This window comes from Phyllostomus hastatus, unplaced genomic scaffold (genome assembly GCF_019186645.2).
Source record: "Phyllostomus hastatus isolate PE091 unplaced genomic scaffold, TTU_PhHast_1.1 phas_contig_210, whole genome shotgun sequence".
Classification (NCBI taxonomy): domain Eukaryota; kingdom Metazoa; phylum Chordata; class Mammalia; order Chiroptera; family Phyllostomidae; genus Phyllostomus; species Phyllostomus hastatus.
Window position 1 is genome coordinate 31553659 of NW_025333737.1, and position 14980 is coordinate 31568638.

Genomic DNA, 14980 nt, shown 5'->3' on the forward strand with positions numbered 1-14980 from the left:
CATGGTGGTTGGCCCACGTGATGGTGAGCTTGGTGTTTTACTTTAAAATGTGTGCCAGTGTGGCTTTCTTTCTCATAATCCCTCTGGCTTGATCTTACGTGAGAACAAAAGTTCTTCCTGCCCAATAGTTCAGTAAACGGATGTCAGCGTTGGTTTCTCGCAGCTTCTCAGGCTCTCCTGCACCCCGCTGCGTGCCCGTGGGAGTGAAGGACAGACAGTCTCAGGTTATCTCCTGGAATCGTTAAGCAACGTTAACAACGTTAAGATCTGCTGACTGGGTTGGTGTGGGTGGGCACGGATGGCCTGGGGGTCTGGTGCGAGGTGCTGCCGCCGGGCCTGGGCGGATCCCCGCCTCCAGCCAGTGAACTTGGTGGCAGGAGGTGTGAGCTGCCAGGCCAGCTGCTTCGAGCTGCACCTGCCGACTCCGTGGGGTCGCGCTGTACGGTGGAGGGTTGTGCTGCATGGTGAACCCTGGACTGAAGCAGAAACAAGAAGGGACCCGAGGGCCTGTGAAGAGCAGTCCTGTCCCAAGAAGAAGTCTGAAGACGATCCGGCCGTCCACAGCTGGATCTCTTGTGGGAAGGGAAAATGAGTTGGCAAAGGCGTGATGAAAATGAAACATTGGAAGGACCAGTTACCATCTAAGACTTTTGGCTCCAGAGTTATTATTGTCCCGGAACAGAGTGAAAATAAAGATCTGGGAGTGACCCAAGAAGCATTTGATCTTATGGTTACAGAATCCGGGAAAGAAGTGGCAGAAAAAGTGAGAAACTTCACGAAGAACTTGAACAAAAGATGATGAAATTGCCCTCCTGAAAAAGGAGGATAAAGAGTTGGCAGAACCTGGCTAGTGTAGCTCAGTGGACTGAGCGCGGACTGCGAACCAAAGTGTCACAGGTTCGGTTCCCAGTCAGGGTACATGCCTGGGTTGCAGGCCACGGCCCCCAGCAACCGCACATTCATGTTTCTCTCTCTCTCTCTCTTTCTCCCTCCCTTCCCTCTCTAAAAATAAATAAATAAAATCTTAAAAAAAAGAGTTGGCAGAAGTAGCAGATCACGTACAACGTGCGGTGCATGGCGGACGTCACAGAGAGATTGACAGGAGAACCTCCGGGTGACTTTGAACCACCGACAGTCAGGAGTCTGATTCTGAGGAACCTGGTGAGGATTCTGAAGTGGAAGACTCAGAAATCGATGCACATGCTGAAGAAACAGTATCTTCCTCTGCAGAGGCAAAGCTCTGTGTGTGAGGTTCAGGAATATTTGACTTGAGAACTATACCAGCAAAGTTCACTTCCACTCTAGTTCTTTGTGGCAGAGCAAATAACTACGTGATGCAGACTTAAAATCAAACGTCTGTGTTTGAATCCCGGGACTCGATCGGTGTATTAAAATACAAGCACTGTGTATTTTTAATCTCTGGTGTTTTGTGTGAATAGCAATTTCTCAGACATCAGACACAATTTGTTTAGGGTCAATGTCAGGCTCCTATTGAAAAAAAACCCTGCTGACTGTAGGTCAGAGCTGAGCAAGAAGCAGTGGTCGTTGGTCGGTATAGGGCTGGAGACAGCAGAGGGCAGGGGGAAAGGGCGTGTGTGAGTGTGTTCAGGGGTCTCAGGGTGCTAGCCTGGGGTCTCTGGAGAGCAGAGGCGTGATGTTTGAGCCGTGAGCAGGAGGGTCGGCCCCGAGTCCCTGGGTATCGGTCCCCAGCCTTGGTCTCATCCCCCCACCCCATCTTTCCTTGTGCGCATCCATTTGCAACATCACAGTTGCTCTTGGCTTTGCTTATATTTCTGGTCAGCTGGTGGACTAATTAGAGTTAAGTTTTTAATTAAAATGTTACCGGATGTTCTGTTAATAGCAGAGATGAACATTCCACCTGCTCAGGGGAAGGCAGGAGCTTCCTGTGCAGCTAAGGCTTTGCAGGCTGGAAGGGCTGGCGGGGGGGAAGAAGCTGGAATGCGGGCGGGGCTCTGGGTCAGTTAAGGTCCCTGTGTCTCAGCCCCCTCCACCGAACGGCGCCCCTCCTGGTGCGCAGGTCTCTGACCAGGGTCCACTGAAGTCCTTTTCTGTGCTTCTGGTTTCTAACTCTCTCTGCTCCAAGAGGCGGATGAGCTGGTGGGGCTGTGGGAGAATGTGGGAGGTAAGGTATTTGGAATCCGGCTTTGGAATTGTTCCCGTTTTTGAAAGGATAGCCAGTGAATTCTGGGAGGGCTGTGTATTTTGGTCAGGGGTTGGGTGGGCGTGGGAGGAAAGGGAGGAGGAGACTGGGATGGACAGGAGCCTAAGTGAACGTCACACCCCGGGGACAGCAGGTCCTGCTGGGTGGGCCTGAGGTCAGAGGTCCACGACACACCCTCAGGCTTCCACCCTAGGCCTCCCGAGGCCTGAGGAAGGTCGGCCCCAAGCCGGCAGGCAGGAGAGCACTGGACGCAGGGGTCCCCTGACCCCGCAGACCCCAGTGCATTAAGGGGGCGACTCCTCTCATCTCTGGGTGGGGGGAGACATGACGTGTGTAGGGAGCACGGGGCAGTCGCCACCATCTCCTTCGTAACGATACACTGCGAACCCACTTCCTGGTCTGTGTGTGATAACCTCACAGGTTCGTAGGACTTGGCCACCGCCTTAAAAACCCTTGAATGATGGCTGAAACCTCATCATTTCCCGCCCCCAGTCCTTCCTCCAGTTCAAACCATATCGGCTGGTTTAGGGAGCACAGGTGTGTTGTGCCAGATGGACTTTGGGGTGCTCGTCTCCCGTCCCCCATGCCAGGCTCTGTGGGAAGTGCCAGCGTAAATAGTGGAGGTGTTCTGGGTCCCCGGGTCCCCAACCAAGGCTCCCAGGGATTGGAGCAGGCGTGGGCACGTGAAGACAGGCAGTTACAAACTGGCTAGGACCCAAGGCCTTGCCCGAACCAGGGGCTGGGTCAGTCAGATCCCCGTTTGAACCTCTCCTAGCTGGGAGACGGAAGCTAGGCATGGAGCAGCGCAGGGAGCAGCCGGTGGAGATTCGCGAGGCTGAGGATGAAAAGCCAAAGCCTCATGCAAACGGGAGTTAGAAGGGGGCTTCAGAGACAGAGTGGAGGAAGGAGAGAGGAGACGCTGGGACAGACACCCAGAGAGAGACGGAGCTGCCACGAGATAGGGGTTAAATGCCACTACCTTCTCTGTGGCTTTTCCATGTGCCTCCTGCTTCTAGACCCCGGACTGCATGTGTCCGTGCCACAAACTGCTTGTCTTGCTGTGACTTAAGTGGGTCTCTGTGGCCCAGACGAATGAGCCAGACCAGAATCCAGGTCCGTGTCGCCCGTTCCTGGGAGCTCAGTTCCCTCCTCCCAGCATCCTTAGGACGGTGAGATATTCTGCAGAGCTCTGAGCTGGGACAAGAAGTGTGCTTCTCATGAATGACTTGCACTATGTTTCTGGTGAGTTAGGGGTGAAATAAGTTCCGGGGGCCGGGCTGGGGAACCTAAGCACTCCCTGGGAAATGAGTGTTGACTTTGAAACACCCTGCTGAACAAGGGCCTCCGGGGCTGGGCCTGAGCGTGGGCTCCTGCACAGCCCAGTCGGGATACCACTTCTCTCTCCGTTGCCTCTCCTTTTGATCCTAAATCCTCACTCAAGTTTCTCTCCCTTTACTAGATCTACGCACTTTCTCACTAACTCTAGGCCACATGCACCACCTCCTCTCTCCATTCTGAGACCTTCTTGAAGGAGCTGACCCCTTCCTTGTCTCCCATGAATTCCTAACCCTCTTCCCGCCATTTCATGGAAACAGGTGTGGTCATCTGCGGCTTTCAAGGAGACACAGATTTTGGATGATGCCGAAGTTGCTCTTACTAAAGTCACCCCTGACCTCTTTGTCTTCAGTCTACACTTTGGGTCTGGTTTTCATGTCCTTACTGCTCTGCTGCGTGGAACTCTTTCTCCTCCTTTGCTTCATCAGCCTTCCTGATCCCCCCGATATCACTCCTGCCCCTCCTCCTCCCAGATCTCCTTCATGGCCCCTGGTCTTCCTCATTTCTTTTTTTTTTCTAAAGATTTTATTTATTTATTTTTAGAGATGGAAGGGAGGGAGAAAGAGAGAGACAGAGAGAGAAGCATCAATGTGCGGTTGCTGGGGGTCATGGCCTGCAATCCAGGCATGTACCCTGACTGGGAATCGAACCTGCAACACTTTGGTTTGCAGCCCGCGCTCAATCCACTGAGCTACGCCAGCCAGGGCTGTCTTCCTCATTTCTTTCCACCGTTCTTCTGCTGGCCTCTCATCTCCAACTCTCTTCTCCCTCTAAACCTCCTCTCTGGCTCAGCTTGCCTAAGCCCATATTGTTTACACAGTGCTATCTCCTGCCTAAACTTGTCCCTGTCCCCGGTCATTTCCTCTGAACATCTCCCACTCACTCAGAGTCCAGTCAAAGCGGAGCACATGCTCTGCTCCCCAACGAGCCCCTCCTCCTGTGTTTTCCTATTTTGTTTGCTGGATGCACAAATGCCCAAATCAGAAACCTGGAAACCAGCTTAGACTCTGTCTCACCTTGCACATCCACCTGGTCACCAAGCGGTACAGCTTTTTATCAGAAACACCTTTAACTCCATTCCTGCTTTCCGTCCCCACCATGCAGTCCTGGCTCAGGCCTTTGTCATTTGTCCCTCGGATTGTTGCAAAATACCCTAACTGACTTTTCTATTTCCAGATACTTCGGGCTTCAATCCCTCCTCTTCACGTCTGCCAGCGTTCTCTTTCTAAAAACAGATCGAAAGTGCCATTTTCTGCCTAAAAGCTTCCAATGGCTTCCTATTGCTAATAGAATAAAATCTAAATTTTTATCTCAGCATACAAGGCTTTTCATGGTCTATGCCAAGTTTACCTTACTACCTCCTTCTCCCACCACTGCTTCTCCTGCAGCTTTGCCCAGCCACCCAGGCCTTGCCTGGTTTCTAATCACGCCGCCTCTTTCATGCTCTGCCTTAGCACATACAGGCTGGCTATGGGCTCAGTATCTGTGACCTCCCAAAATTCATGTTGAAATCCCAATCTTCATCTGGGTGCTGTTTAGAGGTGGGGCCTTGGGAGTGATGAGGGCAGTGCCCTTATGACAAGATTAGTGCCCTTTTGCCTTGGCTGGTGTGGTTCAGTGGACCGAGCACTGGCTTGCAAACTGAAAGGTCACTGGTTCGATTCCCAGTCAGGGTACATGCCTGGGCTGTGGGCCGTGTCCCCAGTTGGGGCATGTGAGAGGCAACCACACATTGATGTTTCTCTCCCTCTCTTTCTCCCTCCATTAAAAAGAAAATAAATAAAGTCTTTAAAAAAAGATGATTGCCCTTTTAAATGAAACCCCAGAGAGCTCCCTTGCCCCTTCTGCCACAAAAGGATGCAGTGAAAGCCCTTTATGAATTAGGAAGTGGGTCCTCACCAGACACCAAATCTGCTGACACCTTGATCTTGCACTTCTTGGCCTCCAGAAATGTAAGATATACATTTCTGTTGTTTCTAAGCCACAGACTCTATGGTGTTTTTGTCAGAGCAGCCTGAGAAATCTAAGACAAGACCCTCGTCTGAAAAGCACTAGTCCATCCGTGTGGCACGAATGTGTAAGGAATTCAGGTGCTGCCCTGAAAAACCTTCCCCCAGCATCCCCTAAATAGTTGTCCTCTCTCAATTCTCATAGTTCTTTGTCTCAGAAGAGCACGCATTTCTCCATTTGGCACTTAATTTTCCATGTCTGTTGGACTCTACTAGGTTATAAGGATCTTGAGGCCAAGAAGCGTGTCCGATTCCGCCGATGCCAGGCAGCGTCTGGCACATACAGGTATTTAATGGCTGTCTATTATTGAAGGGATGGATGAATGAACAAACAGTGGATGAATGGTTTTGGTCTGTGTTTGGGCCTAGCTCTCTCTATCTGTGGGTATAAACGGCAGGAGAGGCTAGGGGTTGGGAACACGTTTCTTACGTGCCTGGCAAGTGATGTGGGCTCCAAGTGTTGGTCAAGTAGACGTAGGAAAGGTTCTGGCTTCGGGTTAGATTTCTTTGAAATGAACCCACCCTTGAGCACTCTCTCAGATGAGGCAACCGAGCTGAGAGAGCCCGCACAAGCTTTCCCAGGGGCACGGTCCCGTCAGATTTTCTTTTTTCTTTCTTTTTTTTTTAAAGATTTTATGTATTTATCTTTAGAGAGGGAAGGGAGGGAGAAAGAGAGAGAGAGAGAAACATCAATGTGCGGTTGCTGGGGGCCATGGCCTGCAACCCAGGCATGTGCCCTGACTGGGAATCAAACCTGCGATGCTTTGGTTCTCAGCCCACGCTCAATCCACTGAGCTATGCCAGCCAGGCCGTCAGATTTTCTAAGCGACATGGTACCAGGATCTGTGGGGCCCCTTGGGTCAGGGTTGCTGACCAGATGGAGCCCTCGGCACTCGTAGGTTCAGAGCATCGTCAAGCCAGACTCCTGTGGACGGGTTCTCCAAGGGCAAAGGGTCTTCTCCCTGGGGTTTGTGTTCCAGGGAGGGGCTCCCTGGGGCAGGCCCAGGTCCCTGTAAGGGGGGTGAGCCACTGGCCACAGGCCCAAAATGGAACGGGGCACCCGAAAGATGCAGTCATCAAGAGAAATAAAATCTAACACAGCATTTTTTTAAAAGCAGTAAACTGCCCTGGCTGGCATAGCTCAGTGGATTGAGCACGGGCTGTGAACCAAAGCATCGCAGGTTCGATTCCCAGTCAGGGTACATGCCTGGGTCGCAGGCCACAGCCCCCAGCAACCGCACATTGATGTTTCTCTCTCTCTCTCTCTCTTCCCTCCCTTCCCTCTCTAAAAATAAATAAATAAAATCTTTTTTAAAAAAGCAGTAAACTGTAGCCTATGGGCTGCCCGCTTTTTAAAATAAAGTTTTGTTGGAACCAGGGCTGGGATGAAGGCGAGGTGGAGGAGGCAGGGCATGGAGTAGTAAAGGTTGGATCTTGTCTTGTTTGAAATGTTTGTGTTTTGTTCATTGTGAATTTTTGCATTCGTTTTGACTTAAAATACTGCGTTAAAATATTATCTTGATTTCCAACTTTTGAGGATTCCCTTGGAATTTTGTGCCCCAGGCAAGCACCTCGCTGGCCCCTTAGGGCTTTCGCTCAGTGTGCTGAGAACCCTGGGGTCCGGGATACGGGCAGGGCCGGCCCCCGGGGCTCGCATCCGACTGCTGGGTCCCTCGCCGAGCGCGTCTCGAGCAGGCAGAACGAAGCAGCTGCGAACCTGGATGCTTTCTTTCCTTCTCGGGCTGTGGCATGAGGTTTTGCTCTGGGTCCTTTCAGAAGCTGAGTCTCCCCTCGCTCACTGGTGTTTCACTGTCGAATGGCGCCCGCCACAGGCGGTAATGGACTTGGTAGTCTATTTGTCTTCTGAAGCCTGCTCTTCCTGCCATCCCCACTGCCCTGCCATATACCAGCCTCCGTCTTCTCTTCTGATTGGTCCCCCTGCCGCCAGCCTCACCCCTTTGCACCCCAGCTTCCACAGTGCCACCAGTGTCACCTGCACAAAATGCACATCTGACCTCTGTGCTCCTGGGTGAGCTCTCCAGCACTCTTGGCAAACGTCCCAACCCTCTAAACCAACACCCCCCCGCCCCCGCAAGCCACCCCAGCCCTCGGTTCCTATGTGCGCTCCAGGCACGCCGGACTCTTCCGGATGTGGTGTGTGTGTCCCCCCTTTCTTTCCTGCCTCTTTGTCTGTGCACACATCTTTGGATGGCTGGTCCCCTCTTGTCTGCCTTCTGCACCAGCCCCAGGGATGTCTCTTCTGTGCTCCATGGCTCTCCCCTGCAGACCTCCGTCACCCTGTTGGTTCCTCTGCACCGCAGTTATTTACAGGGCGTGCCCCCAGCCCAACTTGGGGCGGGGGTCATGCCTGTTTTATTTTTCATTTCATTTCATTTCATTTTCTTAGAAGTTTTAAAGAAAAGATTTTATTTATTTTTAGAGAGAGGGAGGAAGAAACACATCGATGCGTGAGAGAAATATCTCGCATGTCCCCAGTCCGGGACCTGACCGGGAACCGAACCGGTGACCTTTTGGTTTGCAGGCTGGCGCTTGACCCTCTGAGCCACACCAGCCAGGGCTCATGCTCGTTTTATATCCCCCCTCCCCTGCCCTATGCTCACACCCTTAGTACGGGAACTGGCACCAAATGGGCTCTGAGTGAACGAATGCCCGAACAGAAGACAGTCTCGTTCGATCCTTTAGAATTTGTGAACAGCTGGCTTTTGAACAGAGCCCTCATCCCCGGTTCCATTCTGGAGTTCATGGCGTCGGGTTTGGAAGGCAGAGGCCCCCGCCCCCCCAGCACTGTGGAGGGCAGACCAGAAGGCCGCTTTGAGAGAGCCGGGCCACTCCAGGGGAGGAAATGAAAACGAAATCGAATGAATTGGTGCTACTCTTGACCCTTGCTTTTTGAGGGTGCTGACATCTGATTAAACAAGCAACAAAAAAGATAGAATCACTTTGCTATCTTTTTTTTTTTCTTTAAGTAAGCGAAAAGAGAAACAGACAAAGACGTTGATTTAAGATAGGGCCCCGGCGTGGGGGCCGAGGGAAACCCGGTGAAGGCTCCTGTCGTTTGGGGTCGGGGGTCACCAGAGCAGCCGCTGCCTGGGGACCGGGCTCAGGGTCTGGACTGATGGAAAAACCTGGCCCAATGCTTTTCCTCAGCGGACCCTTAACCCGCTAACAGGAGCCAGCTGAGCACGCACAAACAGAGGCGCTGCAACCGGCGCAGATCCCAGCTTCCTCTGAAATTTCCAGGCCTCTTTTTTCCTGTCGGATTCCAGACAGATGAAATTTTCCTGGCCCCAGCCCTGTTCCTGGCAGCATCTCCCCTCTGAATCACCATAAATCAGGGCTGGGGGTGAGCAGTGGGATTTTCCTGATTGACAGGTGGCTGCCCTGGTAAAATGGGGGCTCCATTTCCTAGGCTAAAAATAGCTCAGGGTGGAGGGGGGCGCTTCCCTGAGCCCTCTCCATCCCAAGCCCCTGGTCCATACCTGCTTTGGATTTAAAATAGTCCTATCTGTCCGTGATGATTATTTCATCCAGACGGGCTGTGGACGTGCAGATGTGAGCCGCTGGGGGCCCGCAGGGGTCGTAAGCGACACCATTGTGCGCGGGATCACATTGGGGGGCCTGTGCATTCCTCAAAGCCTTCATCATCCGCGAAGCCCCCAATTAATTTCAATACAAACACCGGATTCGGCCGCCCCCGTGCCTTTGCAGCCATAACACATGAGGTCATGCCGTGTTGGTTAACCGAAGGGGTTGCAGGAACGAGGTGTGGGGGGTGGGGGGCTCCCAGGGCCTTGGCGTTTATCTGTCAGACATGGCTGCTCCGGACCCGTCTTCTACCGCGTGGGGTCCACCGCACACCTCGACTCTCTTGCCTTCCTTCTGTCAGAAATTCTGAAATCTTTCATATTTTTTTTTGTCTCTTTCCCCAGCTCCTCTAGCCTAATCTCCCGCCAGGAGGCTGCCAACCCGCCACCCCCGTCGTTCTTTGAAAATACCCAGAGGCCCTCCTCCTCCGTGCCCTTGCACAGAACGGCTTCGTCCACCTGGGCGGCTCTTCACCCCTGCACCTGGCCCCTCGTTCCTGAAGAGTCGCTGCAGGAGTTTCTTCCTCCAGCACTCCATTGGGGCTAAGTGATACCCTCTCTTCAATCCTCTCTCTTCTGTATCCCTAGAGTTCACTGATTCTCAAACACGAGCCTGCATCAGAATTAGAGGAGCTGGTATCAAAAAGGTGGCTGGGCCCGCCCCAGTTTCCCCATCCATAGGTCTGAAGCAGGACCTGCAGATTTGTATTGCTGTCGAGCTCCCTGGAGATACTGCTGCTACTTTATGCTCCCTCCTGGGAGACCACCTCCCCTGATAGGGCTTGTCCTGCCGGGTTGCCATGGCCTGTTTATTTGTCCTTTCCTTTTACCAAGAGGGCTGGGTCTGTGTTTTCATCTCTATAGCTCAGTGCTTAGCTCGGGGCATGGCGCGTGGTGCAGTGAAGGGGTCCCCCGGAGGTTTGTTGATCGAGTGAACTGTGGATAGAGAAGCAACTAGAACCGACTTGCTGGCTGCAGAGCTCGACGGAGGGGAAGAGGGCAGCAGACAGAGCCTGCCCGTGACCTGGCTGCTGTCTTCAACGAGCTGTGGGACAGGAGGGCCGGTCACTGGGGCTCTCAGGGTCACGAGTGGGAATCACGCCAATCAAGGGGAAGGGGTGCAACCCCCTCTCCTGGGAGGTGTCCCAGAAAGTCTGAAACAGGAGGACCATGATTCAGCTGCCAGCCAGAGATGCCGGAAGTAGAAATGGGGAGTCCAGATTTCGGCTTGATTTCCTACTTTGTAGCCCTGTGAGTGCCAGACGATGCAAGGATCCTGGGACCCCGTCCCTTCCCTCGAGCTAGGTCAAAAATCCCAACCACCTTCCCTGTTGCCTTGTGCTCCAGCCACACAGTCAGGCAAGATCTCACCCCTGCCCTCAACTATGAGGACACGCTGTATGTCTTAATCATCTCTGTAGCCACCCCTTCCCCTTCTTCGCTTAGAACGGCGTTTTCTCTAGTTCCTCAAATGCACCATTAGTTTTATACGTCCAAACCTTCGCTCACGCTGTCGCCTCTGCTCAGCACTGCCCTTGTTCCTTCTTTGCTGGTCCACACCCAACTAATCCATTCAAGGCCAAGTCCAAATGGGGCCACCTCTGTGGCCACTCTGATCAGAGTCTCATTGGCTGCCCCGGGCTCCCACATGGCAGCAACATCACGGCCTCTGATGTTAGCTCACATCAGAGGTTTGGTCCCTGCTCCCCATGGGAAGTCTCATTCATTCCTCTACCTCTGTCCCCGGCCCAGGCGGCAGCAGGCACTCAGCCAGGACACCTTCTGCTGGGTTGCGCCTGCTCATCTCCGAGTGTATGCTGATGAGGGGAGGTGGCCTGGGGCGCCACTCACACGTTAATTGCCAGGGCTGCTTGGCTGAGTAAGGGGCTTCCTCTCCCCCGACCCCCATTCCAGTGGTGTCCCTGCCTAGCCACACGCTCAGCTGAAAGGGGCAACAGGTTGGGGGAAGGGGGGAACGGTGCCCGGGGGCTGGTGTGGCCCAGAGGGCAGGGGCTGCGGAGTCCAGTGGGCGAGCTGGAAGCCTGGGCTGCTCTCACCGCCTGGGTCAACTAAAGTTACTTGTAGACATCAAGTCTCAGTTGCTCATTCTGGAAAACGGGGACAATAACCCTCACGTCCAGCGGCCCCGGGAGGAGTAAGGGGAAAAATGGACGCCCGGCTTCGGGCACAGGCCTGGGTGAGGCTGTGTCCTCCTCTCCACCGGTGCTCCCGAGCAGGACCCTTCAGTTCTCTCTTCCTCGGCCCCCGGAGCGGTGGGCTTTCCACAGATCCCCCTCCCCCCTTAACTGTCTCACAGTGACGGTGGGCAGCTGTCTGAGGGGGGAGTCCATCAAGGCTGCAAGCAAGCTGTTTCACCCAGGCTGTTTTCAGCTGGAAAACCAAGCCTCAGACAGGAGGGAGGAAAAATTATTAAAGGATTAAATCCAGAATAATCCTATAAGCCCCAGGAGGCTCAGAAAGCAATAAGCTACAGACTTAAAATCTGATTTGTGAAGTCGTGGGGGCGGTGGGATCGGCAGCCGGGGGAAGGCTGGGGGTGGGTTTCGAGTGCTCGACGCAGGTCGGGTCTTTTCTGAAAAGCAGCCTCATTTTCGCTGCTCGGACCGCTTTCTTGTTTTTGTGTGTGTGTGTGTGTTTTTTTCCCCTCATCTGGTCACGGTGTTTAAATAACAATGAGTGAGCTGCAAGACTGGGGGAATGTTAGCTAAAATTCCATACAGATAAAAATTTAATTAAAACACGCAAGTTGTGCAATTCCATCCCTGTAAAGAGAGATGTGGGGGGCTCTGCCCCAAGCGGACCTTGCTCCCTGGCCCCGGGTTGACACTGGCTTCCCCCCAGGACCCTGACGGAGGACACGCGGCCTGGACGAGCACGTTGCCAGCTGAGTGAGGGGGTGTTAACCAGCCCCTCCTCCACAAGTCTGTCCTGGAGGAAGGAGGTCCCTGGGCGTCCCACTCAAAAAGGCCAGAGCTCGAGTGGGGGGTGTTTTGCAGGACCAGAGCCAGGGCCCTGTGTGTGGGCTGTGGAAGGGACTGCGTACTCTGAGATTTGGGGGCAGGAACTGTGGCTTTCGCATTTCCCCGGCGGAGAGAAGAGCGCAGATCCGGCCACCGGAGGTGGGAGTCTCGAATCCTGATCCTGATGATGTCAGCAACTCGTTGGACCGCTGGGGCGGCTCACGTCTTTGGGGGCCTCGGTTTCCCCGTCTGTAAGGTTGGCTGTTTGGACTAGTTGTCTGGGTTTTGTAAAGTGTGCGTCGAGGAGTCCTGAGGGTTTTCCCTTCGGGAGGGCCTCTCTAAGATCTTCCAAGGTCAGGTCTTCCCCTCCGTCTTGGTACCTTCCCTGCCTCCTTTTGTCTGATTCCCTATAAGATTTTGTTAGAACAGAAGGTTCTGAGGCTGACACTGTTTGAAAGCCTCCCAGGACACTCTGGGTTGGAACAGCGTGTGATCCGCCTTGTAGGGTCTGACTCCAGCCCCATCTGGCAGGGCGCTCCTTCTTCCCGCTCTAGTGGGGGGGGCCCTCCTCCCCCCTTCCCTCCCGTTACCTTCTTTTTCTCTCTCCTGTGTTCTGAGTCATGGAACTCTTTGAGAAGTAGTTGAAAACGAGGAATCCTCTCTCCAGAAAAATACACATAGAAAAAAATATATATATACATTGCCCTGGCTGGGGTAGCTCAGTGGATTGAGCGCCAGCCTGTGAACCAAAGGGTCACTGGTTTGATTCCCGGTCAGGGCACAGGCCTGGGTTGCGGGGCCAGGTCCCCAATTGGGGGTGTGTGAGAGGCAACTGATTCACGTTTTTCTTGCACACTGATATTTCTCTCTCTCTCTTTCTCCCCCTCCCTTCCCCTCTCTAAAAATAAATAAATAAAATCTTAAAAAGAAAGAAACAGGAAAAATGGGCTACGTTGGCTCACTTGACTGGGAAGTTGACAATGGAGTCAGGGCCCCACTGAGCCGCAGGACTCAGGGGGACACCACTCACAGTGTGGCAGCTCTCACACTGGCTCAAGTGGAGCTGGGGACACAAAGGACACCTCGCTCCTCATCCCCCTGTCTCTCTTGACTCGGCCTTTTTTAGTCTTGGCCTTATTCTCCCTCCTGGAGAGGGGCCTCTTCTGCAGGGTTGGGAAGAGGTCCCAAACAGCCCCAGGTCTACCTGACACCAGCTCAGCCACTCAGATTCTGGGGGTGCCCTCATTGATTTGGGCCAGGCCTGGGTCAGGTGCTGCCTGCCGTGGCTGGTGGGCTGCGGTATCACCCAGGCCACACTTCCAGAAACACGGAACTGGGTAAAAGCAATTCTCTATTTTTACCAGACGGTGAAAGGGACAGTAGGAAGATAAAAAACAAATACACACAAACACAGCAACACCAAAACAAAATGAGCAGGCAGTCTGCCTCGCTGGCCCTCGGACCCTCAGCCAGGCTGCCGTACCGTATGAGCTGATCGCAGCGTGAGCGATTTTGCATGCGTGTATGGGAGTCACCAAGAGGGGCTGATTTCCGTGGCTGGGTCAGTCCAGAGCATCAGAGTAGTACCCACAGGGCAGTGAGACCATCCTCAAACGGAACCAGTTTGGAAGACAGTAAAGCTCATGATACACCCTGGCTGGCATAGCTCAGTGGATTGAGTGTGGGCTGTGAACCAAAGCATCGCAGGTTCGATTCCCAGACAGGGCACATGCCTGGGTTGTAGGCCACGGCCCCCAGCAACCGCACATTCATGTTTCTCTCTCTCTCTCTTTCTCCCTCCTTTCCCTCTCTAAAAATAAATAAGTAAATCTTAACAAAAAAAAGCTCATGATAACCAGGAAAGTTGTTAGTCAGATCCCCAAGTCCCTAGCGGAGGGGTGGGGGGTGGGGAGGCCTGGGCAGGGTTCAGGCAGGATGGGGCAGGCGCTGCTTTTACAGAAACTCGCAGAACCAGCTGTCTTAGCTGACATCGGGTCACACACACACGAAGCACTGTGTACAATCCTGGGGAATGCAGGCCCCCCGACACCCACCCAGTGGAGAGCCCCCGTCTTGAACCCTGCCTGCCTCTTTCTCCAGCCTCCACTCTCCTTTCCCACGCTCATGCACGTGCTTCCTCTCGGGCAGCAGATTCCGCGGCCGAGGCCCCGACCTCAACGCTCGGCTCCCCTAACTCCTCCGAGTTGTAATGCCTATGCCCCCGTGGCAGTTTTCTGGACTGCTCTCGACAGACGAGTGGGCGAGCCTGCCTTGTGCATTGGTGTCCATTTTCCTCCCCCTCAGGATGAGGTAGCAACCCCCAGAGACAAGGAGTCCCTCGACTCCCACGCCTCGGTCCCCACTGCTGAGAACCCACCCTTCCGGATGATGTAACCGCTGGCACAGGGCGGCCGCGGGCAGCTCCCGGCAGGGGAGCCTCGGCCCCTGTGGGATTTACGGCTACCTGTGTGTGTCTGGGAGTCTGGCAGCTGCAGAAAGGCTCGGAGGAGCGGTTTTGAGCTTGTCCCAAGGAACTAATGCAAAAGAAGGAAAAGGCGACAGGCAAGAAGGTGTCCGCTGGTACGGCGGTGACACTCATCAGCGAAACCTAAAAGCCCAGTAATGCACATAACCAGCATCTGCCCGGCACCTGCGCCATGACTCCGCCTGGGAGGCGCTTGGCCCAGGTTCACACAACGAACCGGAGGCAGAGCTGGGCTCTAAGCCTGAGCTCTTTCAGCTGCCATCTACCCTCCGTCTGGTCTTACCACTTGCCTCACACAGGCTAGGCTAGCGAGGGGTGCCTTCTATTATCGATCACGGGCTTACTCTCTGCGCCGGGCACCGTACCGGACATGCTGCGTACGT

At 53.9% G+C, this 14980-nt stretch overlaps 1 pseudogene; it reads left to right on the forward strand.

Annotated features, from left to right (window-relative positions):
- The first annotated feature begins 461 nt into the window (after positions 1–461).
- On the forward strand, positions 462–1250 carry LOC123817196 (annotated as a pseudogene).
- Positions 1251–14980: the final 13730 nt, after the last annotated feature.